Source organism: Pelodiscus sinensis, chromosome 3 (assembly GCF_052426305.1).
Source record: "Pelodiscus sinensis isolate ZL-2025 chromosome 3, ASM5242630v1, whole genome shotgun sequence".
Classification (NCBI taxonomy): domain Eukaryota; kingdom Metazoa; phylum Chordata; order Testudines; family Trionychidae; genus Pelodiscus; species Pelodiscus sinensis.
Genome location: NC_143054.1, coordinates 27,482,974 through 27,509,048, shown reverse-complemented (window position 1 = coordinate 27,509,048; position 26,075 = coordinate 27,482,974). Strand labels below are relative to the sequence as shown.

General features: G+C 46.8%; 1 protein-coding gene across 9 annotated transcripts in view; it reads left to right on the top strand.

The window, feature by feature from the left end:
• The window catches only part of LPIN1 (lipin 1), a 134,582-nt gene that overhangs the window by 51,012 nt on the left and 57,495 nt on the right, over positions 1–26,075 (top strand). Inside the window, exons 1-2 of one of the 9 annotated variants that reach the window (XM_025179201.3) lie at positions 20,294–20,728; positions 22,398–22,487. The exons of 3 other annotated variants lie outside the window; for them this stretch is intronic. The gene's annotated coding sequence lies outside the window, so the exon portion shown is untranslated. Of the gene's footprint in view, positions 1–20,293; positions 20,729–21,096; positions 22,096–22,172; positions 22,488–25,533; positions 25,966–26,075 lie in introns of those variants that run through there. 5 more of the 9 variants (XM_075923490.2, XM_089777043.1, XM_025179202.3 and 2 more) reach the window with 5 other exon arrangements.

The following is a 26,075-nucleotide window of genomic DNA, read 5'->3' as shown; positions in this document are numbered from 1 at the left end:
GAGAATAGAATGAGACAAGAGAACCATTCAGCCAGGGCAATGTGGCATGTGAGAATTCCACTCCACAGGTGTGGTTAGAGTCACCATTATGTGGCCACTACAAGGAGAGATGCATTAAAAGAGGAAGTCAAGGCAAGAACAGAAGAATTCTGCCAGTGTCTATAGAGGGCATTTCTTAAGAAATAAAATGCTGCTAGGAACGCTGACTGTGGTTGAGGGGAAGGAAGCTTAGAGGCAGAACTCTCTGAAATCTGATATGGTAAGTCTGTGACCCAGAACTACTGGGAAACAACTCTGTTCTGTGCTGTTGTTGCTGACTCATCTTCTTCTCAGGATGCACCTTCTGTGTGGGCCAGACAGCTAGTACAGCCCAGCAGCCTTTTTGTTTAGATGGGACAGATGATGGTCAGGATTTCAGTGGGGTGATGCTAAATCACACCAGTGGGCAGTATAGCCCTATATGTTTAATTTGGGATTGACAGTGGAATGAAGATGCTGTGGATGACTGGGTCAGATAGAAAGAGCTAAAAGTGGACCACAGCTAGGAAGGTTAAATTTAGTTTAATTGGCTAATCAAATAATCAATGCAATTTGCATTGACTATTCAATTAGTCGATAAGGGTGCTTCTGTCTTTGAAGCGTAGCAACAGCCCTGGAGCCGTTGCTACATTTCAAAGGTGAAAGCACTGCAGGGAGCACAGGGCCAGTGGGGCACTCAAGCAGTCCCCCACTGGCCCCATGCTTCCCGCAGTGTTTCAAAGTGGCAGTGCTGCATGGAGCCCAGGGTCAGCGGGGAAGTCCCTAGCTGACACCGGGCTCCATGCGACACTGTCGCTTTGAAATGCCATTTGTAGCCCAAGGGAGCTGGGGACTCCCCAGCTGGCCCCAGGCTGCATATGGCATTTCAAAGCAGCAGCGCTGCATGGAGCCCAGGGTCTGGCCCCGGGCTCCACATGGCGCTGCCACTCTGAAGCACACATCCTCTCCCTCCCCCCTTGCTGCCTCTTTCTGATAGAGGCTGCAAGGCGGGGGTTGGGGGGAAGCAACTAGTCAACTAGTGTGTCAACTATCTGATAAGCATTTGCTTATCAGACAGTCAACTAGTCGTTCACATCCCTAACCACAGCTAGAATGGGTTACATATGGACATTCACCTCAGTGGATGAATTATCTAGTGATGACCTAGAAATCCAAAACTCCTGCAGAACAACAGTCAGGGAAAGTGCCCTGACACTAGAGAGAAGAAAGCTTCAGAGGGGTAGCAGAGTTAATCTGTAACTGGAAAAACTTAAAAAACAACAAATAGTCTAGTAGCACCTTAAAGGCTAACAAAACATGTAGATGGTATCATGGTCTTTCGTGGACGCAACCCTCTTCTTCAGATGACTCCAGTATTAGAAGTCCAGTTCCAAGAATAAATAAGAGAGAGGGGAAGGAGGAAAAAAAGAGAGAGAAAAGGAAGGGGGGGGCGGGAAGAGAGAGAATGATACTTTAGCTTCTGTAAATATGTTCACTGGTAACTGAAGAATGCCTCGATCAATGTTCCAAATCAAATCTCTCTTCCCCAAAAGTGGAAAATTTAGATGTTCAGACCAATCAGATTCTGAACTTTTCAACTGACTCTCTTACCTGTGCATGTGATACAAATCCATATTTGTTTCTACTTTAGGTTTGGAGATAATATTGCTGCTATTATGTATGCTGAAAGTACTCCAAGTGTAGTTTGCTGTCAAACTAGGAGACACTATCTAGAAGTGTCCCACAGCACTCAGTCTTGGGTCTGATACTAGTCAACATTTTCATTAATGACTGAGATAATTTTGTGGAGAGCACATTTGCAGATGCCACCCCAATGGAAAAGGCTGCAAGCACTTTTCAGGACAGAATTAAAATTAAAAATGACTTTGACAGATTGGAGAATTGGGCTGAATTAAGCAAGATGAAATACAGTAAAGACAAGTGTGAAGGACTTCGGAAAAAATCAAATACACAACCACACAATGGGGAATAATAGGTTGTAGTATCCCAGAGAAGGATCTGGAGGTTACAGCAGATCACAAATTGAGGATAAATAAACAGGATAATGCAGTTGCAAAGAAGGCTAATATTCTAGAGTCTATTAAGAGTGTTGTATGTAAGACATGGAAAGAAATTATCCTGCTCTGGTTGGCCATACTTCAGGCAGGGACACTGAACAACATATTAGAAGACTGTTAAGGGCTGTTATAAAAAGAACAGTGATCAATTGTTCTCCATGTTCTTTGACGATAGGTCAGAAAGTAATTGGATTAATCCTTAGTAGAGATGTAAAATCCCATTTAACGGCCAACTGGAGTGCCCCTGCCTGTGCTGGAGCAGCCTCTTGCTCATCGCAAGTGAGGGCCTGCTCCAGCCTCCAACTGCTAACCATAAGCAGTAAGACTCACCCAATAAGGCTTACTGGTTAACCATTAACATCCCTAGTGCTGAGGCAGGATCAAGTAAACTTTGGATAAACACCTGCCAGGAACTGTCAGCCTGCTTTTAAAACCTCCAGTGACAAAGATTCCACAACTTCCCGTGGAAATCTGTTCTAGAGATTAACTGCACTTATAGTTAGGAAGTTTTTCCTAATAGCTAGCTAAGTCTCCCTTGCTACAGACTCGGCACAGGAGGCTGCACTTGATGTCCTCTCAAGATCTGTTCTAGCCCTGTGTTTCTATGATTCTGCTGCACCGGAATACATTTTGAATGTATTGTTTGTCTTATTTAGGTTTTGATTTATTCTTCCTTTGCTGTTGTGTATAGCTAGATCCCACTCTTTGTCCTGTCTAGTATTGCAATGGAACAGAAGGGGAGAAGTAGTCTTGTCAGAATAGCGGCCTTCAAAACCGTTACATTAAAACAAAATCCTAGGAGATTAGGAAACCCCACTCTGCTCTAGAAATGAAACAGGACCTCAACATTTTTGACACAAAAATTACTAATGCTGAAGTGCAGCTGCTTCTGGAATGAGATATGTCAGCTACTTAAAAGCAGAGAAACACAACACAATGTCTCAGAACAAGAAGGGAGGAACACAATATCCAAATGAATCCACAAGGGGTGGGGGGCTAAACAGAATTAAATGAATCAAACGGTAATTTAGCCAAGGCCCCTGTGCCTTGAATACATACTTTGAATACATAATTCCATCCATATTGGAGACATGGGCAGCAAGTTTTAGAGGCTGCAGAAGGCAATTCCTTCCCAAACTGCCTGGCTGGCCTGGCCCACGCTGCACTCCCCAGCCCTCCCCCATACAGTGCGGCTTCCCCAGTCTCCTGGGGCTCCCCAGGCTTTAGCCCTGCATTACCAGCTCTCCCCATGCTCCAGGAAAGCTGGGGTTGCACACTGCCTGCAGTGCCAGTGCTGGAGAGGGACAGGGAGGGCTGGTGGGGAAAGGCCGATACTGACCTGTTGGCTGCAAGTGCTCCAGGGAGGGCTGGGCCGCTCTGGGAGTATTTGGGTGGGAGGAACTGAGCCACTGGCTGCCTGTACTCATGGGGGAGAGAGGCAGATTGCCTGTGCTGGGGCAAGGAGCATGGACCTCCTGTGCTTGGTGTACTGGGGGCCACTCATGCTCTGGGGGGGGCCTCTACAGTGTGGGGCTTGGCTCCCATGGACAGCAGGGGTGGGTTCTCGGGCAGAAAGGGTGGAACTGGGGGCTTGCCTCCCCTAGCTCTAGGTTTACCTACCACCAATGCCTGGAGAGTATTGAAATATAGGTGTAGGATACTGGCATCTGCTTTCACCATGCCGAGAACCCTGGAAGCTTTGTTTTCTTATGTCCATATTGCAGAATGTGAGGGTGATGGAGAAAACCTGGGTGTCCAAAGAGTGTTGCTCAGAGGCAGTCATGTATGCTGACATGACTTTGACCGACCTCTGGATATGATTGTTCTGTTAAATATAATTCCCTTCTAGGTTTTCTGAGAAGGCATTTTTGTTACTCTGGTGCTCTAAAGCTAGATACTTCTGCATCTGCTCTCGTGGTTTGTCTATATAGTGATAAATACTAAACCATGCATTGTTAAGTAACCTGCACAAAATTTCCAAAATAATGGCACAAAATTTCCAAAATAATGATCCTTAGCTGATGTGAATCAGAAGAACTCCTCTGATGTCAGTGGATCTGTGTTAATTTGTATAAACTCAAAATCTGACCCACGCATTTTTAGATTGCTAGCTCTTCAAGATATACGTAGTATGTAGTGCTGATCACACGGGCAGTGCTAAGCAAATAATATTAAAACAAGCTTATTGTTCTTTTGTAACCAAAATGAAGGAACGTAGGGCAAAGAGTTCCTATCTGGCAATTTACCTGTGAAAAAGAGAAGGGCAGCAGGAATCTAAACGAGTCTCTGATAAACTGCCAATTAACCCACAGTGTAGGTGAATCATTTAAAATGTACTTGTCAGGATAAAACAAGTTTGTAGCATACAAAGACAGCCAAAGTCTTCCCTAGCATAGTTCCACTGAAGTAATGATTCTGGCTACGTCTACACTGCAGCTCTTTTCCAGGATACATAGTGGCTTAGAGATATCCCAGAAAAGCTATGCCGTATCCAAAGAACGCATCAACATTTCCGAAAAAAAATATGGAAAAGCGGACACGTTCTTTTGCCATCCGTGCAAACCTCGCTGTACAAGGAAGAAAGGATGTGCTGAAAGAGGAGGTTTTTCTGAACGAAAAGCAGGAAAAGATACGCAAATTGCGGTTTGAAATTTGCATCTCTTTTTCGGACTTTTCTTTGTAGTGTTGACACAGTAATTTCTGACGTAATTTCTGAAGAAAAATACTTGCACATAAGAGTAAACACCTTTAAATTGTAGTTAGATAAGGTTTATTTTAACTATGTGCAATTGCTCCCTCACTGAGCCAGGTCTACACCAGGGGATAAGTCCCAATTAAAACACACAACTTTAGCTACATTAATTGCATAGCTTAAGTCGAAATATCTTAATTTGAAGTTTGGTACCATGCAGGATGTCAAAGGGAGCACACTCCCTTACTCCTTATAGAAGCAGGACTACCAGCATTGACAGGAGCACCTTCTCACTTCAAATTAGCGTGTCTTCATGAACCCTGGAAGATTGACTGCAGCTGCTTCAATCTTATCTGTAGTGGTGACATGGCTTAAGAATGTTGACCTACATATTCTTTATTTTGTGTCTACAGGCAAGTGCTTGCAATTGCTTTTGACTTTTGCACTGAAATAAATATACCCAGAGGCAATAATGCCTGACCATTGTGGGAAAGGGTTTAAAGAGATTTTTCCTCATTGCACAATTAAGCAGGGGAATGGTTCCGCTATTGAGGGAAACTTTCCTGGCTGCTACACTACCCTGTGAAATAGCCTGCAAAATGATCTAAGTCCTCACTACCACTTCCCTTATCCGGAGGCCTCCCTGACCTTGAGGGCTCCCCTCCCACTCTCCTGCATAGCAGAGTCCTTGTAACCCCAACAGTGCTGGGCCCAATATTCCTAGAGGCTGAACCCCTAACCTTATTGTGGTCACCTAGGGCAGGGGCTAGGACCCAGGTGGACAATCATTTTTTCCGGGGGGGGGGGGGGAGGGGCACTCCATGATTTTGGAAAGTGGCCAAGGGTTGCAATCTTCCAGGATATTAATGGAGGAATTCCGGGTCTGGAATGGAAGTTGGGTGCAGAAGGGAGCTTGGGGTAAGGGACTGGGGTGCAGGAGGGAGAGTAGGGTCTGGGAGAGAGTATGGGTTAAGGAGGCAACTGTGACCTAGGGCAGGGGACTGGGATGCAGGATTTTGGGATGTGACCTAAGATAGGAGGGGATTGTGATCTGGGGCAGGAGATTGGGGTGCCAGATCTGGGAGGGGGTATGGGTGGAGGAGAGGGGAGAGGGTTTGGGCATGTGGAGGGGGAGCAGAGGGTTGGGGAAGGGAGAGGCTGCGGGTCCAGAGGCAGGCTCTGGCTGGAAGGGCTTACCAGCAGAAACCTGAGGCAGATTGTCTGCTGAAGGCTGCTTGCTGCTGCACGTGGCTCCACTCTGGGCATGAGAGGGAGGGTTAGGGGAGGAGGTTAAGGAGGAAGGGAGAAACTGATAGATTGGCTAATGGGAGCTAAGAGATTTTGCTGGGGGTGGGAACAGCATGAGAAATCTCCCTCCTCCTCCGGAATGGAGAGCAGCTGGCTTTTCAAAGTGTGAGCTCTTCTCTGCCTAGGGCTTCCATCGAGGTGGCCAAGGGCTAGATCTGGTGGCTTGATGGACTGGATCCGGCCTGCTGGCAGCCTCTTGCCCACCCCTGGGTTAGGATGACCCCACTCTGGGGTGCTCTCATCTCACTGGCTGTTTTCCTGATCGACTGATCATTTGCATACAGTTCAAAGCAAATACAATATATTAATCAATTTTTAAAAAGAGAAAAAATGGGAAAAAGCTAATGGAAAACACATTACTCCGCTCTATGGCACAGTGACCACAGTGCATCTGGAATATAAGGAAAGTTAATAGTCTGTTCCATGTAGGTCCCAGGCCTCCGCCTCAGACCCTAGCTGTGCCACAGGGATGCTGCAAGTCAGATGCTTACTCTGAGTGGCAGGATCCCTCTCCTCAGCATCAGCCTCCCCTCCCCATTCTGGCCTGCAAGGCCTTTTGGCTGGTGGAGTCTCCCTCCACTGGGCGCCTACCCAAGGCCCCCTCTACTCACCCTTGCTGCTCACCATACCTTGCTCCAGCCCCAGCTCCACTCTGCTGTGCTGTGTCTCAGGATCTGTGGCTGCAACTCTCCTCCCAGCATGGATCTACTTCTGGGTTACATCTCTGTCTCTCTCTCTCTCCCTGGCTGGCATGGCTCTCCTCCCCAGCTCACCTTGGACCCTTACTCTCCCCTTGACTTGGCCTCACTCAGTCTGACCCAGCCAAATCTAGCTCACATAGAGGATGCCCCCCACCAAGTCACTTCAGTCCCTCATTGGCCCGCCTACCCTGGCCATCATGGCTGACCAGGAACACTGGCCTCTTTCCAGTGTTCCTGGAAATTGTCAGTCTCAAGATCCTGATTTCTCAAGGATCCTATCCCTTTGATGATGAAAGAGCAGATTTGCTGATTATGCCAATGAACTAGAGGGTACAGGAGCTTGCTAAGAGATGAAAGAAAATTACTTATGGAGCAGATTGGAGATGAAGGGGATTTTGTGTGGAAGAAGGGTGAGAGAGCCTAGTGGGGTAACTGTCCTAAGCTTATACATATCACATCTACTGAGGTTTCTCACTCAGTCTGCCTGTGTACATATTTAGAATGATGATGCTGGTTTACTGCAGGCTGTTAATGAGTTGTATGCAGTATTGATCTCAGAGTTCTGGGTGCATTTATGTCTTTTTTCTGTGGTGAGTGTGGTTGGCTCTTTACCCTCATAGGCATAGTTAGAAGGTGAATGATGGGGCTTATGTATTTTTAATCTTATTCTCATCAAGTTCCTAGGAGTTGAGCGAGGATTATAAAGAGGAAGCATTGTATCACTATTATGATTACAATTAGAACTAGCTGGAAATTTTCCAACAGCATTATTTTTGATGGAAAATGCAGTTTCTGCAAAATTGAAATTTGCCATGCAAAAATTGTATTTTGCAGATTTAAAAAAATATATATTTTCCCTGGGAAAACTGACAGAATATTTTGTTTGGGATCAATTTGACCTAAATTGAAATATTTCCATTTGCTGAATTGACACAAAATATTTCACTTAAGGACAAAAAAATGGCCGTGCTGGGTCAGAGAAAAGGTCCATCTAAGCCAATATCCTGTCTTCTGACAGTGGCCAATACCAGGTGCCACAAAAGCAATAAACAGAATAGGTAATCAAAGGGTTCTTTCTTTGTTGCTCATTCTTCCAGCTTCTGACAAACAGGCTAGGGACATCTTCCCTGTTCCTCTCGACTAATAGCCATTGACCTATCTTCCACGAATTCATCTAGTTCTTTTTTGAACCCTACTATGGTTTTGGTCTTCACAACATCTTATGGCAAAGAGTTCTGCTGGTTGAAAGTGTATTGTGTGAAGAAATACTTCCTTTTACTTGTTTTACACCTCCTGCCTTATTATTTTTATTTGATGACCCCCAATTATTTTGTTATGAGTAAATACAGGGGGTCCTCGCTATAAGTCCAAGATACGTTCCAAAAAACTTGGACTTATAGTGAAACAACTTCCATTTAAGCAAATTGGGGGGAGCGTTTCGCACAACTTATAGCGTGGAATGGGAGGACTTATAACGCATCAGTTATAGACCTCAATCATATGCCTCCCTGGTCATCTCTTTTCCAAGATGAAAAGTCCCAGTCTTATTAATCTTTCCTCATAAAGAAGCTGTTCCATACCCTTTATAATTTTTGTTCCCCTTTTCTGAACCTTTTCCAATATATCTTTTTTTAGATGGGGCAACCACAGTATTCAAGATGTGGGCAAACCATAGATTTTTATAGAAGTAATGATATTTTCTGTCTTTTTAATCTATCCCTTTCTTAATGATTCCCTCACTTTTTTTTCCTGCTGCTGCACAGAGGTAGTGGACGTTTTCTGAGACCTATCCAGACCAACCCTTAGGCGCTATTTTGAGATAATATCCGTTACCCTGAAATAGCATTGTGCATGTCTTAACAGCATGCCCGTTATTTTGAAAGAGATTCTAAATAACAGGTGTCTTATTCCAGCTTCCTGTAAACCTCGTTGAATGAGGAATAAGGAAGTAGCGCTCTATTTTGAAATTTGGCACTGTGTAGACAGCACAAAATTTCAAAATAGGCTATCTTGAAATAAGTTTATTTCCAACTATGTGTGACTGTGTAGACCAGTGTTCACCAACCAGTCGATCGGGATCTACTGGTAGATCTTGGAGCCTCTGACAAGTGATCCTGACTGGTTTGGCCAAGTGGTTATTATCAAGTGCCGGCACTTCAGCGGCCCTTCCCCCCCACTGCTGCGCATCTTTTGCCCTTTGCCTTGGACCTCTCCCATTGGGAGCCTCCTGCTTGTTGTGCAGTGCAGGGGAGGGAGAGGTAGGGTGCTGATGCCAAGGTGCCCCCTTTCCCACTTTGTATCCTATCTCCACAGAGCAGCAAGGGGACACAACAGGACTTGGGATGGAGAATGCTGGCTGCTTTTGGGAGTGGTGCAGGGCCAGGACGGGGTGAGCCTACCTTAGCCTCACTGCACTACTACCAGGAGCCACCTGAGGTAAACAGTGCCCAGTTGGAGCCCACATCCCAAAACCCTATCCCAGTCATAAACCCTCTCTTACATCCCAAGCACCACTGTACCCAAATGCCATCCCGGAGCCTGCACCTAGAACCCTCTCCGACACCCCAACTGCCTGTAGCTCAGAGCCCTTCTCACACTCCAAATCCCTAGTAAAAGGGAGGGAGGAAGGATGGAGAGAGCAGGGGTGGGGCCTTGGAGAAGGGGCACAAAGGAGGTGGGGCAATGGTATTTGGGTTTCAGGTAGATCTTGGATTGCACTTAAATGCAAAAAGTGATCTCATGCATTAAAAGATTAGAGACCATTAGTGTAGACATACCCTTAGATACCTCTCTTGAGCAGTAACAGCAATTTAGACCCAATCATTTTATATGCATAGTTGGGATTGTTTCCCAGTGTGCATTACTTTATATTTAACATTGACATTCATCAGCCATGTTGTTGCCCAGCCTCCCAGCTTTTAGAAATTCTTTTGTAGCTCTTCAGTCTGCCTGGGGCTTAACTGTCTTGCATAGTTTTGCATCATCTGCAAATTTGCCCTTACTGTTTATCCCTTTTTTCCCATATCATTTATTAATACAGGTTGAACCTTTCTAACCCAGGACTCTCTGGTATGGCAACATCCATGGTCTGGAAGGAGCATGGATGTTCCAGAACCAGAGTCCTGGTGAAGGTTCAGTGGCTGGTAGCCCTCCAATGCTGCTAGAACCCAGTAGCGGGGCTGCCCTATGGCAGCAAAACCGGGAGCCTGGTAGCAGGGCTGCCACCCAGGCTATGTGTAGACTGCAGGCTTCTTTCAAAAGAAGCTTTTTTTGGAAGATCTCTTCGAAAAAAACTTCTTGCGCAAGAGAGTGTCCACATACAACAGCGCATCGAAAAAGTGATCTGCTTTTTCAAAAGAGTGTCTAGAGTGATTGGATGCTCTCTCGTATAAAAGGCCACCCGGAACCACTTCAGCCAGGGCTTTAGGTCACCAGTTGCTCCCAAGTGCTGGTGCTGGAGCCTTGCAGAGACACGTGCTTAAAGGGACCCCTCTGGACAGCCATTTCTCTGCTTCTGCTGCGTGCTTGCCTACCACTCTGAGGGACGGCAAAGCTCTTCCAGTGCCTGCTGTGGTTACCCTGCTTTTTTGGATGCCACGGCTTTTCCCTTTGTGCCATGGAGCTGGCGCTGCCCCTTGGCTTGTGATAGCCCCACATGGCCACGCTGCAGTTTCTATAGCACTTTATGCCAGTTGCCTTCCTGGTCCTGACTGAGCTTGACCCTGAACTCTTTCTTGGGACCCTCTCCCTGGGTGCAGGAGCTACACTCTGGCAACCACCCCTTCCAGACCCACTCTGGGGCTGTGGTCCCTGCATGGGGGGGGAGTCCTGGAAAAGGGGGACCCTCGGGAAAGGGAAGTTGGGAGGTGTGGGAGGTGGAGTGGGGGTACAGAGGAAGCCCCATCTCTGGGGGGTTCTGCAGTCCCCCCTCACACAGTGGACAGGTATTTCTGGAGGTTCTACACCAGTTGGAACTGGTGGGGCCAGCTGGTCATGGAGTGGTGGGATGACCAGTAGTGGCTCCAAACCTTCCGCATGTGGAAGGCCACCTTTTTGGAACTCTGTGCCTGGCTTGCCCTCACCATCTGGAGACTCAGTACGCACTCGCGGCCTGCCATCCCCCTGGAGAAGTGGGTGGCAATTGCCATCTGGAAGCTCGCCACCCCAGACAGCTACCGGTCGGTGGGCAACCAGTGTGGAGTGGGGAAGTCCACTGTCGGGGCCCTCCTCATGCAGGTAAGGCACTCTGGGGCTGAAGTCCCTGCATGGGAGGGGGAGTCCTGGAAAAGGGGGACCCTCAGGAAAGGGGAGTTGGGAGGTGTGGGGGGTGGGGGAAAGCCCTGTCCCTAGGGAGTTCTGCAGTTCTATCCTCACACAACCCTGCTTCTGGGGAGGTGGCCTCATAGGCAGTGGCTCCTGGGTTGTTTGAGGGGGAGAGGGAGGGAAGGGGGTCGGGCACTGCCCAAGGGCTCAGGCACTCCCTCTCTCATTCTCTATTGTGTGTGTGTGTGTCCTTCTGCAGGTTGTGAGGGCCATCAACTCAATACTGCTGCACAGGGTCATCCACCTGGGAGACCTGGACCCCATCATGGCCAGACTTGCTGTCCTGGGGTTCCCGAACTGCAGTGGAGCCATCGATGGAACCCATATTCCAATCCATGCAACAGAGCACCGAGCAGCCCAATACATAAATTGCAAGAGCTACTTTTCTATGGTGCTGCAGGCTCTGGTCGACCATCGTGGACTGTTCATAGACATTTTTGTTGGGTGGTCGGGCAGGGCACACGATGCCTGCGTGTTTCAGAACTCTAGCCTGTACAGAAAGCTGGAGGTGGGCACATTCTTCCCCCATCATGAATTTGCCATTGGGGATGTGCAGATGCCATTGTGCATCGTGGGGATGCAGTTTACCCCCGGATGCCATGGCTTATGAAGACTTATACTGGACACCTGGACCCCAGCAGGAACCAATTTAATGGCCACCTGAACTGGGCCGGGATCCAGGTCGAGTGTGCATTCGACCACTTCAAGGTGCAGTTCAAGTGCCTGCTGACCCACCTCGACGTGGGGGAGCACAACATCCCTGAGTCCGTCGTGGCATGTTGTGTCCTCCACAACATTATGGAAAGGAAGGGAGAGGCCTTCCTCCCAGGGTGGGGGCAGATGCCGGCTCTGAGGGGCGAGTCTTCCAGCAGCCGCAGACAGATGCCATCCGCCATGCCCATCAGGCCGGGGTGCGTATCTAGGAGGACCTGAGGGAGAGGTTCTCTCAAGGACCCCAGTAACTCTCCCCAGGGCCTCCCCAACTGGGGCCTCTGGATTGCTGCCCTATCCCTTCCCCAGCACACATCTCCTCCCTTTGCTCCTTCCCTGATCTCTCAATAAACACACCTGTTTGGTTTCCAACAAAATGAAGTCTGTATTTAACTTACATTAAGAAAAGGTGAGCAGGGAGAGGGGGGCTTATAACCTGGAGGCGGAGGGGAGCTCGGAGTGGTGTCTGGGGTGGCTAGATGTGCCACCTCGGGTGTGGGGACATCGTTAGAGTTGGGATTGTGTCTAGGGACTATGGGAGGAGATAGGACGGGGGCTGGAGCGGAGTCAGGGATGGTCGGGGGCAGGGGGAGAGGGCATGGGCATTGGTTGGGGAGGGGGCATGGGCACTGTTTGGGGAAGGAGCAGAGGCATTGCAGGTGGTAGGGGGAGGGGGAATGGGCATAGCAAAGGAGCAAGAGGGTTGTAGGCAGGAGGAGAGACAGCAGGCGGGTGTGCTATCTTTTCTCTCATGATGGCACACATGCTATCACACCGCTGCAGGAACTGGTCCCAGGCTCGGTTCTGCCTTTCAGCATCATCGCATATCTTCTGTGCCAGGGTCTGCTGCATGTTGCCCAGGACGTTGACATGCTGGCGCATGAGGTATTCCTGGATCCTGGTGCACATTCAGGACCCTTGGGCTGTGGCAGCTGGCATGGGTGGTGTGGCTCGCCCCTCAGTCCCGATTGGCCCGGTGGTAGAGAATACAATGAGGAAGAGATGTCATATAGACATTGTCCCTGAGGCTACGTCTAGACTGCATCCCTCTGCCGACAGAGGGATGCAAATCGAGCACTTCAGAAGTGCAAATGAGCTCGGGATTTAAAAATCCCAGGCGTCGTTTGCATACTCACGTTCCGATGCTGTCCCGATCAGGCTCAGTGTTGAAAGTGAAAGTAAAGTGTAGCCGCGGCTCTGCCGACAGCAGGAAGCTTTTTCCGCAGATCCTGTACTCCTCATTTTTTGAGCAACATTCTTCACCACTGATCAAGAGGCATAAGTGTATTACACTTCCAAACTGACATTTTTCTGAATGTTTTGTTCTGTAGAAAAACTTGTTTAACTTTATCCTTGTTCAAATGCTGAAATACAGGAATTTACAGTGAGATCGTTTTTTTTTTTGCTCAATTCTAGTCACATGTGAGCAAGAAACTAGAAAAGGGTAAAATTCTCTATTCCTACAAGTTGTGGGTCCAGCATCAGTCAGATTTCCAAAATCAAAATACAACAATGGGGTTACTGCAATAAGAAATCCAAGTACGGTTTGTCCCACCTTTGCTTTTTAGACTAGATGAAATCAGTAGACAGTGTCCCAGGATCATATTCTATTCAATCACCTTTTCTTCCGCTGCTGAGCTTTAAATTCAGGGAACTGCCGATATAACCTGAAGTCACCAGTAGTTATTAGAATCTAAGCAAGTCTCCTAACTAACATGAGAGCAGGAACACGTCTGGACATGAACAAATTAGAAGAGCTCTTTAGTTGTATTCTTAATTTAGTTGATTCCTCAGAGCTAGTGAAAAGTTGTTGCCTCCACATATTGTTCTATGACTGAGTTTTGGATGACCTAATTCTATGTCTGAACTACGTATAGACTTGTTTCCAAGAGTTCAGCATAATTCTGTTAATTATCTTATTCAGTAATCATAGGGTTTCAAAACGTATAACCTCAGGAACAATAAGATTAAGCTAGCTTTGATTTCAGTTGCAGGACCAAAAAGAAGATCAGATATATCTTTTTTCATGCTAACACATTTTTACAGGATCTTTTTTCATGCTAACACATTTTCACACAATGGATAAATAACCTGCAGAACTCACTGCTGCTAGATTTCACTGTGGCAGCCTGACAGAGGAATCTCAGTTTTACAGATGCAAGTCTCAGGAATGACCAGTTATATGAACCATTTTTGTCCAACGGTAAAATAGATCACATAATAAAAATGCTATTGATAAATAACAAGTCAACATACCTACACATTCCTTCAATGCATTGGAAATGGCTTGACAGTAGTTTGAAGGACAAGAAGAAAGTGAAGATATGCACTGTCTGTCAACTTATACACCAAGCCCACTATACATTTGGAGATGTTCAGCATTATGAATTTTTTTATTTGTATTAGTTCCTCAAACCCCACTTAGTTTGTAAAATAAGGGTTCTACTGTATTTCCAGAATCTCTAAATCAGGGATTCTTGCACCAGTATTTGAAATATCTTGTTCTGACCACTGTCATTGACCAGTTACGGAGCAAGATCAACTTCTTATCTATATCCAGCTGTTAAAGCCAGTTATGACAGCTCTGTACCACCTCCTTATCCCTGGTTTTAGGGGGTAAGCATGGGAGTGATGCCAGCCTGCAGGAGGAAGTAGGCAAATTTGGAGATGGGGGGGGGGGGGATTGTGGCCAGAGCAGATCTGCAACATGGCTATTCTTGGTTCAGTGGGGTTTTATAGACGCACAGGGCAAGTATTGCCTTAGCTTACACCAGTGGGTACATTGCCAACCTCCCATTTTCTTAAGAGGGGAGCTTCAAACTATCTGTTCTTTTTCTCTGTGCTGGTGCAGGGATGAAGTGGACTCTTCTTTGGAGTTCAAGTCTCTCATGTTTAATCTCATTCCCAGAGGGGGGGTGTGGTTCAATTTGAGCAACATTTCTTCAGCTGTTTTTGAGATGGTGAAAGGTGAAAGCATGCACAAATAAGAGGGCTGGACTGCCCCACTCTCTCACAGTGAAAGTCATAAGAGAGGACTGAGGATAAGGAAAATTCCATGAAGGTCACATCTCAGAATTCTTCAGTGGACTAAAATTTGTCCCCCCATCTCCATCAGGACTCTTTATAAGGCTGAAGGATCCCTAGGAATCTCTAAGAGGTCCAACAATCCTGCTGGCCTTTCCCACCTTCTTAGATGGCAGGATGGTAAAAGCATCTGTCCTGTCTACACCACAGCTCCTACCACTGGTAGCACCCATGCAATATACCCGACAAGGTCATTAGGGGTATGTCTAGACTACATGCCTCTGCTGACTGAGTCATGTAAATTAGACATACCAACATAGTCAATGAAGAGGGGATTTAAATATCCCCGCTTCATTAGAATAAAAATGGTCACCGCGTTGTGCTGGCTCCAGCTGTTTGTCGCCACAAACCAGCAGTCAAGATGGGGATCGGTTGACGAGGAAAGCCTTTGCCAACCGATCCCTTATGCTTCGTGAAATGAGGTTTTCAGGATCAGTCAGCAGAGGCTTTCCTCGTCATCCGATCCTCCTCTTGACTGCCGGTGCGTGCCGACAAACAGCTGAGCAGGCACAACGTGGCGGCCATTTTTATTCTAATGAAGTGGGGGATATTTAAATCCCCGCTTCAATGACTATGTCGGTATGTCTAATTTACATGCCTCTGTGTTGGCAGAGGCATGTAGTCTAGACATACCCTAGATGTCTGTTGTAGATGAAGAAAGCCTGCTTCACCCATACATGGGTAAACAATGGACAGAGCTAAGTCACTCTCCTAGACACTACTGCACTTACCATGCATTTCTGTGTACTACTGTATTAAGAAGCTAAGGGATACTAGTGGTAGAGCGACAGGCACAAAAGGCTGGGAATCTTACATTTCAAAACTCACAAGTCATTTGAAAGTCCCATTGGAGGTTTACCATTGACTTCAATGGGAGCACTACCCTTAACAATACCCAGCCTATTACAGTATACTGTAGAATAAAAGATTTAAAAGCATTTAAAAGGGGCATTGTTTTACATAATGATGATTTAAAACCGTGAACAAACCATGCACAGGTGCCAGAAACTACTTGTCAGTCAGTTAAACAACAAAATATTAGAAGCTGCTGGGTAGGTTAAATCAGTGTCAGCAGCAGAACTGCCTAGTGAAAATGAGGCCATGAGAGAGATAAAAGAAGCAACGTTCTCAGGGAAGTCAGTTCTCAAATGTTACTTGCCCTCCAGGATTAAATCCACTATTCAAGAATTGGGAAGAGTCATGGGAAGAGTAAAGCAAATACTATACTCCTTGAAGTACAATGGCTCTTTGTCTAACCCTGATGATCCCCAAAGAAAGGTTTGTACTTCTTTCTTGTAGTTAGTTCAATTAACGTTATTAACTTTGTTTGACTTTTGATTTGCTAGGTTTTTCAAAATGCATAAGATTAAGAAACTTTCTTGCTTGTGCCCTTAAAAATGTGTAACAGATTTACTGTCAGAACAGGAGCTGGGCCAACATCAGCATTTTCTTAATATGAACTCCCTTGAATACTGTGGGGGAGGGGATTCAGATTCAAATCCTGGGACACAAACCAATGTCACTACCATGCTGATCCCTTCAACAATAAATCTTGGGGAAAAGTAGTGTTAGAGCCAATGATGGGCTGACTTTCTGTTTGGGGCCTAAGGGCCAGGTTCATATACTCTCACTCAAAGAGATGGCAGAGGAGCTCATGCAGTTGGATTGAAATGAGTAGGACTATTTGTTCAATTAGGTATGCAACATGAGTAAGGGCATCAAAATCTCATTTCACCTTAGTGGAGAATTTGTCAGGTGGAGGTAGCCTGAAAGGTACAGAACAACCAGGAGAAGGGACTGTCAAAAAGAACAGAAGAAAGCAGGCTGAAAAACTAGGATGTGATTCTGCTTTTAATGTAAATTTAGAGCTGCTATGCAAGCACTTGGCTGTTTTTCCAGGATTATATTTGCATCAGGTCTATATTTTCTCTAAAGAATAGGAAATGAAAATATGACAGAGCACATCATAATGGGTGTAATGATTGGCAGTGTTTAAAAAAGTGGGAAGCCACAGTCAGGTTATCCCAGGCCAAGCAGTGTATGACTACACATGTTAACACATAACTCCATAATTCCCAAAGCCAGCTCTTTAGAAATTAAAGGGATATAGAGCAATGAGGAAGAGAGAAGGCACAGAGAGCAAGGAACAGATAGAAGAGGTTAGAGACAATGAGGAGAATAAACTATGGTTTGTAGCAAAAGACAGCAGAGAAAAAGGAGAAAGGAGCAGTGAACGGAGATTATGGAAGGGCAGAAGTTTTGCTGCACTGTGTCCAGGTGGAAGTTGCAGGATTAGATGACTAGCAGCAGTCAAGGATTCTGATGAATAGAGGAGTTATACAATGTTCAATCCATTCAAAGGACAGGCCAATAAAGGATTAGATTCCAGATGCTGACCCAGCAGAGTGCAGACCACAATCTAATCATACCTGTCAGTGCTGGAATTATGTACTGGTGTGTGCCTGGGATGGCTACTGTCTGTTGGTAAAGCATTGGATAGGAGTAGGAAACAAAACCAGAAAGGACTGAGAGTTAATTTCAGAGAAAATAGTAGGCTATTGTTATGGCTTTTTTCTTGAATGTTACATTGAATGAATAAACTTGTTAGCTGTATGTTTGTGTGAAGTGTGATCCATTTTGGTTTAACAGATACAAACAATGACAGTTTTAATGTTCAAAAGCTTCAGGGGGTAGCAGTTAGTCTGTACAGGATAAACTTAAAAAACAACAAATAGTTTGGTAGCACTTTAAAGACTAACAAAACATGTAGATGGTATCATGAGCTTTCATGGGCACAGCCACCAGGAAAAAACAAACAAACATGAGTTTGATGGAGTCTGGAAGGCTGCACGGTGTGTAGTGATATCCATCTGTAAGCTTTGTTTATGAGCTGCATGGGCACCTCAGGATTAACAAAAACAGGGAGTTGGGTGGCACTTTAAAGACTAACAGTTGTATTATAGCATAAATTTTTGTGAGTTGAAGCTAACTTTGTCAGATGCATGAAGTGAAAAAAACAACAGGGCTATGGAGATGGGAGTGTTACATCAAAGCGAATTCAGTCAGCATGGATGTGGATAAGAAGGTGAGAGTACCTAAAGTAGAATATTACTCACTGTAATGAGAGACCCATTCTGATCTTGTCAAATTTGCATATTAAATCCAGCTTTCAGATGTGAAGAGGCAGGCCAGTCCTCCCTTACAGACAGCCCCCTAACCTGAAACACATACTCACCACCAACTGTACACCTCACAACAAAAATACAGGTGGCACCTCTATAATCCAGAACTCTGTTTCTGGCAACATCTGGGCTGTGTCTACACAGGCAAAATTTTGCGCAAAAGCAGTCACTTTTGCACAAAATCTTGCCACCTGTCTACACTGGCTGCGAGTGCTTGCGCAAGAACACTGATGTTCTAATGTAGGAAATCAGTGCTTCTTGCACAAATACTCTGACGCTCCCACTCAGGGATAAGCCCTCTTGCGCAACTGTTCTTGCGCAAGAGGCCAGTGTAGACAGGCAGCGTTAATTTCCTGCGCAATCAAGCCCGATGGCTAAAATGGCCATTGGAGCTTTCTTGCACAAGAGAGCGTCTACACTGGCACGGATGCTTTTGTGCAAAAGCACATGTCTTGCGCAAAGGCACGTGCCAGTGTAGACGCTCTCTTGTGCAAATACTTTAACGCAAAAACTCTTGCGTTAAAAGTATTTGCGCAAAATCATGCCAGTGTAGATGTAGCCCTGTTATTTTACTGGGATCAGAGAGTCCTAGCACACTTCAGGGAAGTGAGGGGGCTTGGGAGCCCAGTGCGCTGTGGAGAGGTAGGGTGGGAGCTCAGGAGCCCAGTGCATGACCCAGCTGGGCTGAATGGGGAGTGAGGGGTGGGAGCCCAGCTGGGCCATGAACTGAGGAGGGGGGGAGAACGGGGAGAGTGGAAGCCAGGAAACCCAGCTCATGTGATCCTGCTGGGCAGCCCAGGGGAGCTGGGGGGCCTGGCACCTGGTTCAGCTGGGCTGGGAGGGGAAGAACCAGGAAGGCCAGCACATTGCCCAACTAGACTAAGAGGAAGTCATGGGTGGGGGCAGAAAGTCCGGCATGACTCCGAGCCGAAAAAAAGCGGCAGCCATTTTTATGCTAATGAAGTGGGGGAGATTTAAATCCCCGCTTCATTAGCAATTGCGGTACGTCTAATTTGCATCCCTTTTACGAAAATGGAATGTAATCTAGACGTAGTCTTAATGTGATATGCCAGTAATACCATTCTGCCAAAACGGAACTGTCTACACAACAGAATGAATGGACACAAATCAGACAGCAAGAATGGTAACATAAAAACCAGTGGGGAGAACATTTTAACCTCTCTGGACACAGAGTTACAGACTTGAAAGTTGCCATCCTCAAGCAAAAATATATAAAATAAAAATAAAAAACAGGCTTCAAAGTGAATTCATATGCAAATCTGACACCAGCAGAATGAGTCTGAATAGGAAGTAGGGATGTTAAAATGCGGTTAATTGACTAGTCAAGTAGTCAATGGAATTTCCATTGACTAGTCAATAAGCACTTCCGCACTCCTTTGAGGGGCTCTTGTACATTTCAAAGGAGGAGTGCGGAATTCCGTGTACAGCTGGTGGCTAGCAGGAAGTCACGCTGATTCCAGGCTGCGTGCAGGTGCCTGCTTTGAAATGTACAAGAGTACCGAGCAGGCTCCCTTAAAGTGGATGTGCTACCTCTACTTAGAGCCTTGACTAAGAGCAACTTAGAGCATTGAATGACTCTGGGAAGTAGTTATATCAAAATAGCAGCAGTGGCGCGTCCACACAACTGCTATTCTGAAAGAACTATTTTGAAATAAGTGGAAAGCAAGAGTTATTATTTTGAAATAACCAGCCCCTTATTTTTAAATACCAGGCTTGGTAGTGTGGACACTCCACTTATTATTTTGAAATAATTTATTTTGTGTAGACCAGGGCTGAGAGCCCACATCCTGCCCTACTCAAACTCCTGCCCCCCACACCTGCCTAAAGCTTTGGGAGGGAGTTTGGGGGCTGGGTGCATGCTCTGGGATGGGGCAGGGGTTTGTGGGACAGGCTCTGGGAGGAAGTTTGGGGGCAGAAGGGTGGGTATGGGCCCAGGGAGGAAATGGGGATGCCATGCTTACATGTGGCACCCCCCTCTGGCAGCAGCTCCTGGAAGTACTGGGGGTATGCGTGTACAGGACTCGGGAGCAGTGTATAGAGACCTCCCCTACCCACCCCTCAGGAGTCACAGGACGTTGCCAGTAGCAGCATAGCTCATCACTATGCTGCCAGTGGTGACAGTGCCCCCCCAGGCCATTTTAAATCACCCAGGGTGACAACCAGGGCAGGAGGATGCAGGGACAATGGGGAGGGGCGGCTCTTCTCTCTCTCTCCCCTCCCCATCTCCCTTTTCCTTTACTCTTCTCTCAGACATGCAATCTTCTTTGTGACCCTTCACTCCCCCTCTGTCCCGTCCTGTCTGTCCTCTCGGCTTCATCTTAACTGTCTGGCTTGTGTTCCTGCCGTGCCTCCTTCTGAGCACCGACTCCTGGCATGATTTCCATCTTCCCATCTCAGAGCTATGAAGCTGCACTTATCAAAGGCGAGGAGGGAACACTCCCTGGGCTGCGAGCAGCTCTCCTACTGAAAGGGTCTCCCTGGCGAAAAGTGCCACAGTAGCTAGGACAGATGCATGGATCGGTCTCACTGAAATCATGCTAGGAAAGGAGGTGGCCATGGTTTTATTGCTGAATGCTGCTCAGGCGAGAGAGATCAGTGAATACAGATCAGGTACCCCTACTCACCCCCCACCTGCCCCACTGAAACAGTCATCCGTTGTCCGAAATACGTGTACTCTCTGGCTAAGCCATGCCACTGGCTGCAGGTTTTAGCTCTATTGGATCCCCTTCCCCGCCATATCTGCTCGGGATCGGTCCGTTTATGACACGTGCCCGCAAATAACCTCATGGAAACAACAAGCCAACCCCCTAGCCCGGGCTGATTTTCTGACTCCCACCAGCTGCGTTGGGCTGAGCTCAGGCAGCCTCGCCATTGGCTGGCGGGATCACCTCAGCTCTCCGCCTCCTAGCGCTGAGTCACAATGCAATAGGCGGAGGCAAGCTGGGAAGCGAGGGCCCCGCCAGGGGGATCCCAGACGGCGGCCCCTGTGAGCCATGAGTGCGTGTGTGAGACAAAGGGCGGCGGGGGCCGCGGCTACGCGCTGCTCCCTCCAAACGGGAAGCGTCGTGGAGAAACTACAGCGTGGCCCGCTTCCAGGCTGTCTCCCCCTTCCCACCCCCAGCACGCAGTCCCTCGGAGGGCGCTGGGTAACTCCAGATCGTGTCCAGTAAAAGCTGTCGCCTCCCACCTTTTCTCTCGCTATTCCCAGACCAAGTCCCGTGCGTGGAAGGTTGACAGGATCGAGACCTTAATCGGTCACTGGGGGATTTGCTGCAGGGAGGCCATGTGATGAGCAGCCGCATTTGCAAAGGCCAATGCTCCTTCCCATTTAGCAATCCTTTCCTTTCAAGTGCCCCCTAGGTTTCTGATCCAGAGCTACATTCCCCCCCCCCCCCCCACCTATTAAAACCCCGGCCTGTTTATTTAGTAGCTGCTTTTTTAGGGGGCTGGTCCTCCCAGGAGTGTCAGGTAAAAGTGAACTGTAATTTGGGCGTTTTCCTCTGTTCTTTATTTTTGTGTGGGGCCAGCTTATACAATTAGATCCCATGTTTCTCTTCCTCCCGCCCCCAGGTGACTGCATAGAATAGGGTTTCAGAGTAATGTCGTTAGACCTCTGTCGTTTCTAATGCACCCTACTGAATCCATCCCATTAAATTCGGCAGGACTTTTCCACGGGGCAGGCAAATTTTAAGTGCATCGCACACGCTGAGATCTGTCTGCACTGAATTGTGAGAATTAAAAAAACAAAAACAAAAACAAAAACCCACACCCCTGAGTGAACATTAAAACTCCAAGGAAGTGGAGTTTCCTTACTTAGAGCCTGATCCAAAACCTATAAAATCAATGACAAGAGTAATTGACTAAAGGGAGCCTTGGATCAGCCACCAAAGGCCTTATCCGGTGGGATGCTGAGTACCTCTGCCCTATGAGGTGCTGCATTATTTTAATTCCTGCTGATGTCAGTGGGTGTAGACCAGGTGAGTGAGGTAATATCTTTTATTGGCCCTGCTTCTGTCAGTCTGCGAGACTAGCTTTGGTGCCACACTGAACTCTGTGTCCTGTCTCTTTAATAATCAGGCCCTATAGCTAGATTGCATACGGCAGTGGGTGGGGTGTTGGGGACAGTCAGAACCTTAGAGGCCCCAAGCAACTGATACTTGATAGGTCTGCGGCAGTAGAGGCTGAAGGCTGCAGTTTCGAGTCTCTCCTGATTTTCCTTTCCTTCCCCCTTCCTATCCACGTCTGTATCCTGTGGTCCCTCCTCTTGGGCGGGCACCAGGCAGCCAGTGACAATCTCTGCAGCAGAGTGTTTACACACAAAGGCCAGGACAAGGCAGCAAGTAACTGAGCTTCCTTGCGGAGAGATAAGGTGAGTTGCTGGATAATATCCGTTATTGGACTAACTTCTGTTAGTGAAAGAGACAAGCTTTGGAGTTTACACAGAGCTTCCTTTTGATAATCTCCCCTACTGCTTCTTAGCCCTAGAGGAGAATGGTGTGTGTGTGTGTGTGTGTGTTGTGCATGTGTGATTGATGCAGTTTTGGTTTCCTCTGGTCCTGGGAACTGTTGATGTTTTCTATTTTGGGTGGCAGGGGGAATCAATAAAAGGAGAAATTGTGGAGTTTATAAAACAAGGAGGATTTTGGAGGGGGAAACAATGTGAAAGAAACAGCTGGGTTTTTCACTGCTTTGGATATGTGACCAATATCCATTGAAGTCCTGAGCTTTAAGCTGGCATCATCTTCAGGCTTTCCATCCTCTCTGGCATGGGGTGCAATGACCTTGGGGTCCCTTCTCTTACCTGCTTGGATTCAGATCAGTGCCTTGGAACGTCTGAACTGCCGGGAGCATCAGCCTTTTCTCTTAATTGTTTTAGTAATAAATTAAATAATTCTGGTGAATAAATAATATAGCCTTTTTTTTCTCCAGCTAAATTCTGTTTTCAGGTTCATCTGGGTATTTAATTTTAAATTGGTTTGCGTGAGCCATCAGTGCTAGGCTTTGGAAAGAGCCCTGCCAGATCCCCAAAGAGCTAGGATGAGAAATACTCTTTTCCTGAGGGTCGGTCTCTCTCTCTCTCTTTAGTTGTCTATTCCCAGAGGAGTATACCTCTCCACCCCCACCCTCACCCCTCCGCCTATCACCTGTCTGGGCATCTGTGGTCTTGTAAGATGAACAGGAACGTAGGAGTTTGGAGATGTGGCATCTGTTCACAACTCTGCTACAGACTGTGACATTGGGCAAATCCCTTCACCCCTCTGTACTTCATTTTTCTTATATGTATTTACATGTCCTGAAGATCTACTGATGAAACATGCTGTATTACTGCCATGAGACTACATCCCACATTTATCTGAGAGGGGAAAAGAAAGGGGGATGACTAGGCCAGGTAGAAATTTAAGGTTGCAGAGAAATAGCAGGTTCTAGTAGAATTTTATGTGAAAACTGAACTTTAATTTTTGTTTCATATTGTTTTCCATCTGTAAAAGCTAGCAGTGGTTTTGAGTGATATATCTGCCTTGCTTTTCAGATGAGGATTTAAACTTTCATTATGTGCTTTAATATAAGGTTTTATATAAGCATCATTATATTCACCCTCATATTTGAGACTGCTTCAGTGTGAAGAATTTATTTTGTGTTTTGAAGAATGTATATTTTGTGTGAATTATTTTTTTATTATAAGACAGTATTGTCAGCTGCATTATGTAGCAGCCTGTCCAATAATATTTAGGTAACCAAGATGATGTATTCACAGTTGGTGTGTTCTAAACCTTAACTGCTATGATTTGGGGTCAGTTTTTCTCTTTCATATGCAAACTCATTGACCTACCAGCAGACCCCTTAACCAGTTTGTTCTGGGTTTTTTGTTTGTTTGCTTGTTTTTACTACCATGTCAGAAAATATATAGCAACAACTTTTAAGCAGCTGTAGATAAGGATTTGTCATTGTCAGCATTTCCATTATAAAGTCTCATAAAAATTTCTGCTTGCTTTAAAACTGGTATAATTCCTGGAGATAATTTTGCTGTGAACTAGTTTTTATTTGGTTTTCATTTTAAATTTATTTGACAATCTCAAAGATAAGCCTGAGGAAAAATAAGAGCAATGGAACATTAAATCTATAATAGCTTTGTTTTAAGATAAGATCTTCATGGTATTAGTCCAGGTGTAGTCTTCATGCCAATATTTGCTTTCTTGATTCATGAAAATACCCCATTCACTTCAGTATGACATTGTGTTGGTAGGAAGATAAATAGAATTTGATCCTAGGCTCATTTCATATATCTTACACACATATATTTGCATATACACACAAAATGATTATCAGAACAGCTGAAAATATAACCACATAGAGTTGAATATTCCACTGTTTTTGAATCCATGTACAGGTTGAACCTCCCAAATCCGGGACACTCTGGTCTGGCAACATCCATGGTCTGGTAGGGCCATGGTTCTTGCTGGACCAAAGAGCTGCAGAGGTGGGAGCAGGAGCCAGCGGAGAGAATGTGGGCTGGGGAGTCCTGCTGGGCCAACAGCAGCTGAACGAGGGTGATGGCTTGGGGAGCTCACACCCCTATCAAGGAACCCCTGGCATCATCTGGGCCAGGAAGCTGGGGAATTCCAGCTGCAGTGGGGCTTCTGATGGCAGGCAGCTTTGCTCAGAGATCCCCTCTCCTCTCCCCTCCCCTCCCCCCGCACCCTGACTTGGAACCCCAGGATACCTCTGATGGCAACGGGGCCGGATTGGGCAGTCCCGGCCATGGAACCCGTGGCTGAAACTGGGCTGGCAGAGGCTCGTGGCCCGGGCTAGGGAACCCCAGGGAATTCCTAGCAGCAGCGGGGGTAGCCCTAGCAGCGGCACAGTGTGGCTTGGCGGTCCTGGCTGTGGAACCCCCCCATGGCTGTGGGGCTGGTGGTAGCAAGGTGGACCCAGCCCAGGAACCGTGAGGAACACAGAGTGGCAGTGTGGCCGGCAGTGGCTAGGCTGTACCGGACAGGAACTTGGGGAGATCTTGGGGCAGTGTGCAGACAGTAGATGGGGAGCCCATGCCAGGCCACCATTAGCAGGGTCAACACCAGGGCAGGGAGCCCGCGAGAGAGCAGCCCAGGAGCGGAGCAGCCAACTAGGAATATAATAGTATATAGTTGATTAACCAATAAACAAAAGCTTGTAGGTTAATGCTACAGGCTACGCTCATTTCCCTCTCCCTGCCAGTACATTTTTTAGCAGGCTGGCCAGCAGCCTGGCTCAGTCCTGGCTTGCAACGGGTCCAAGACCTACCTCTGCTGCAGCTCTGTGTTCAAAGTGTATTAGGAGCTGGGCGGGCAGGTAGCCTGGTTCATTCCTGGCTCATGCTGTGTCCAGGACCTACCCCCATTTCAGCACTGCATTTCAAGTGTATTAAGAGCCAGGTGGGCAGGCAACCCAGCTCAGTTTATGGCTCAGATGCTCCTTAGACGGGCTGCTGCCTCTTTCTCATAAGCAGCAGCACAGGGCAACAGGCAGTTGGTCTGTGAGGGGAGCTGGTTTTTAAACTGGCTCCCATCATAGACCAGCTCCCACCTGGCACCCCATGCTGCTGCCTCTGATACAGTGGCTGCTGGCCCCGCCCCAGGTACTACAGAATAGTCTACTAACCAATACAATTTCATGAGGTTACTTGACTGTTCAGTTAACTGATATTTAACATCCCTACAGCGAATAAGGAAGTACTGACCTCCCCTGATTCCGCAAATTTCCTGGTTCAGGACAGCTCCAGTCCTGAGGGTGGCAGACCATGGAGGTCCAATCCATTCTGCATTGATTTATTTACCTAAATCTCCTGTGACTTCAGTGGAAGAGCCTGGGTCAGTGCCAAAAAATAGCCTGCTGTATTTTCTCCAGTTATTTTAAACCTTTTTAATTTTATGTATCAATTTGTTCTTTGCTGTCTTTGTTGCATTTATTCTAACCCCAT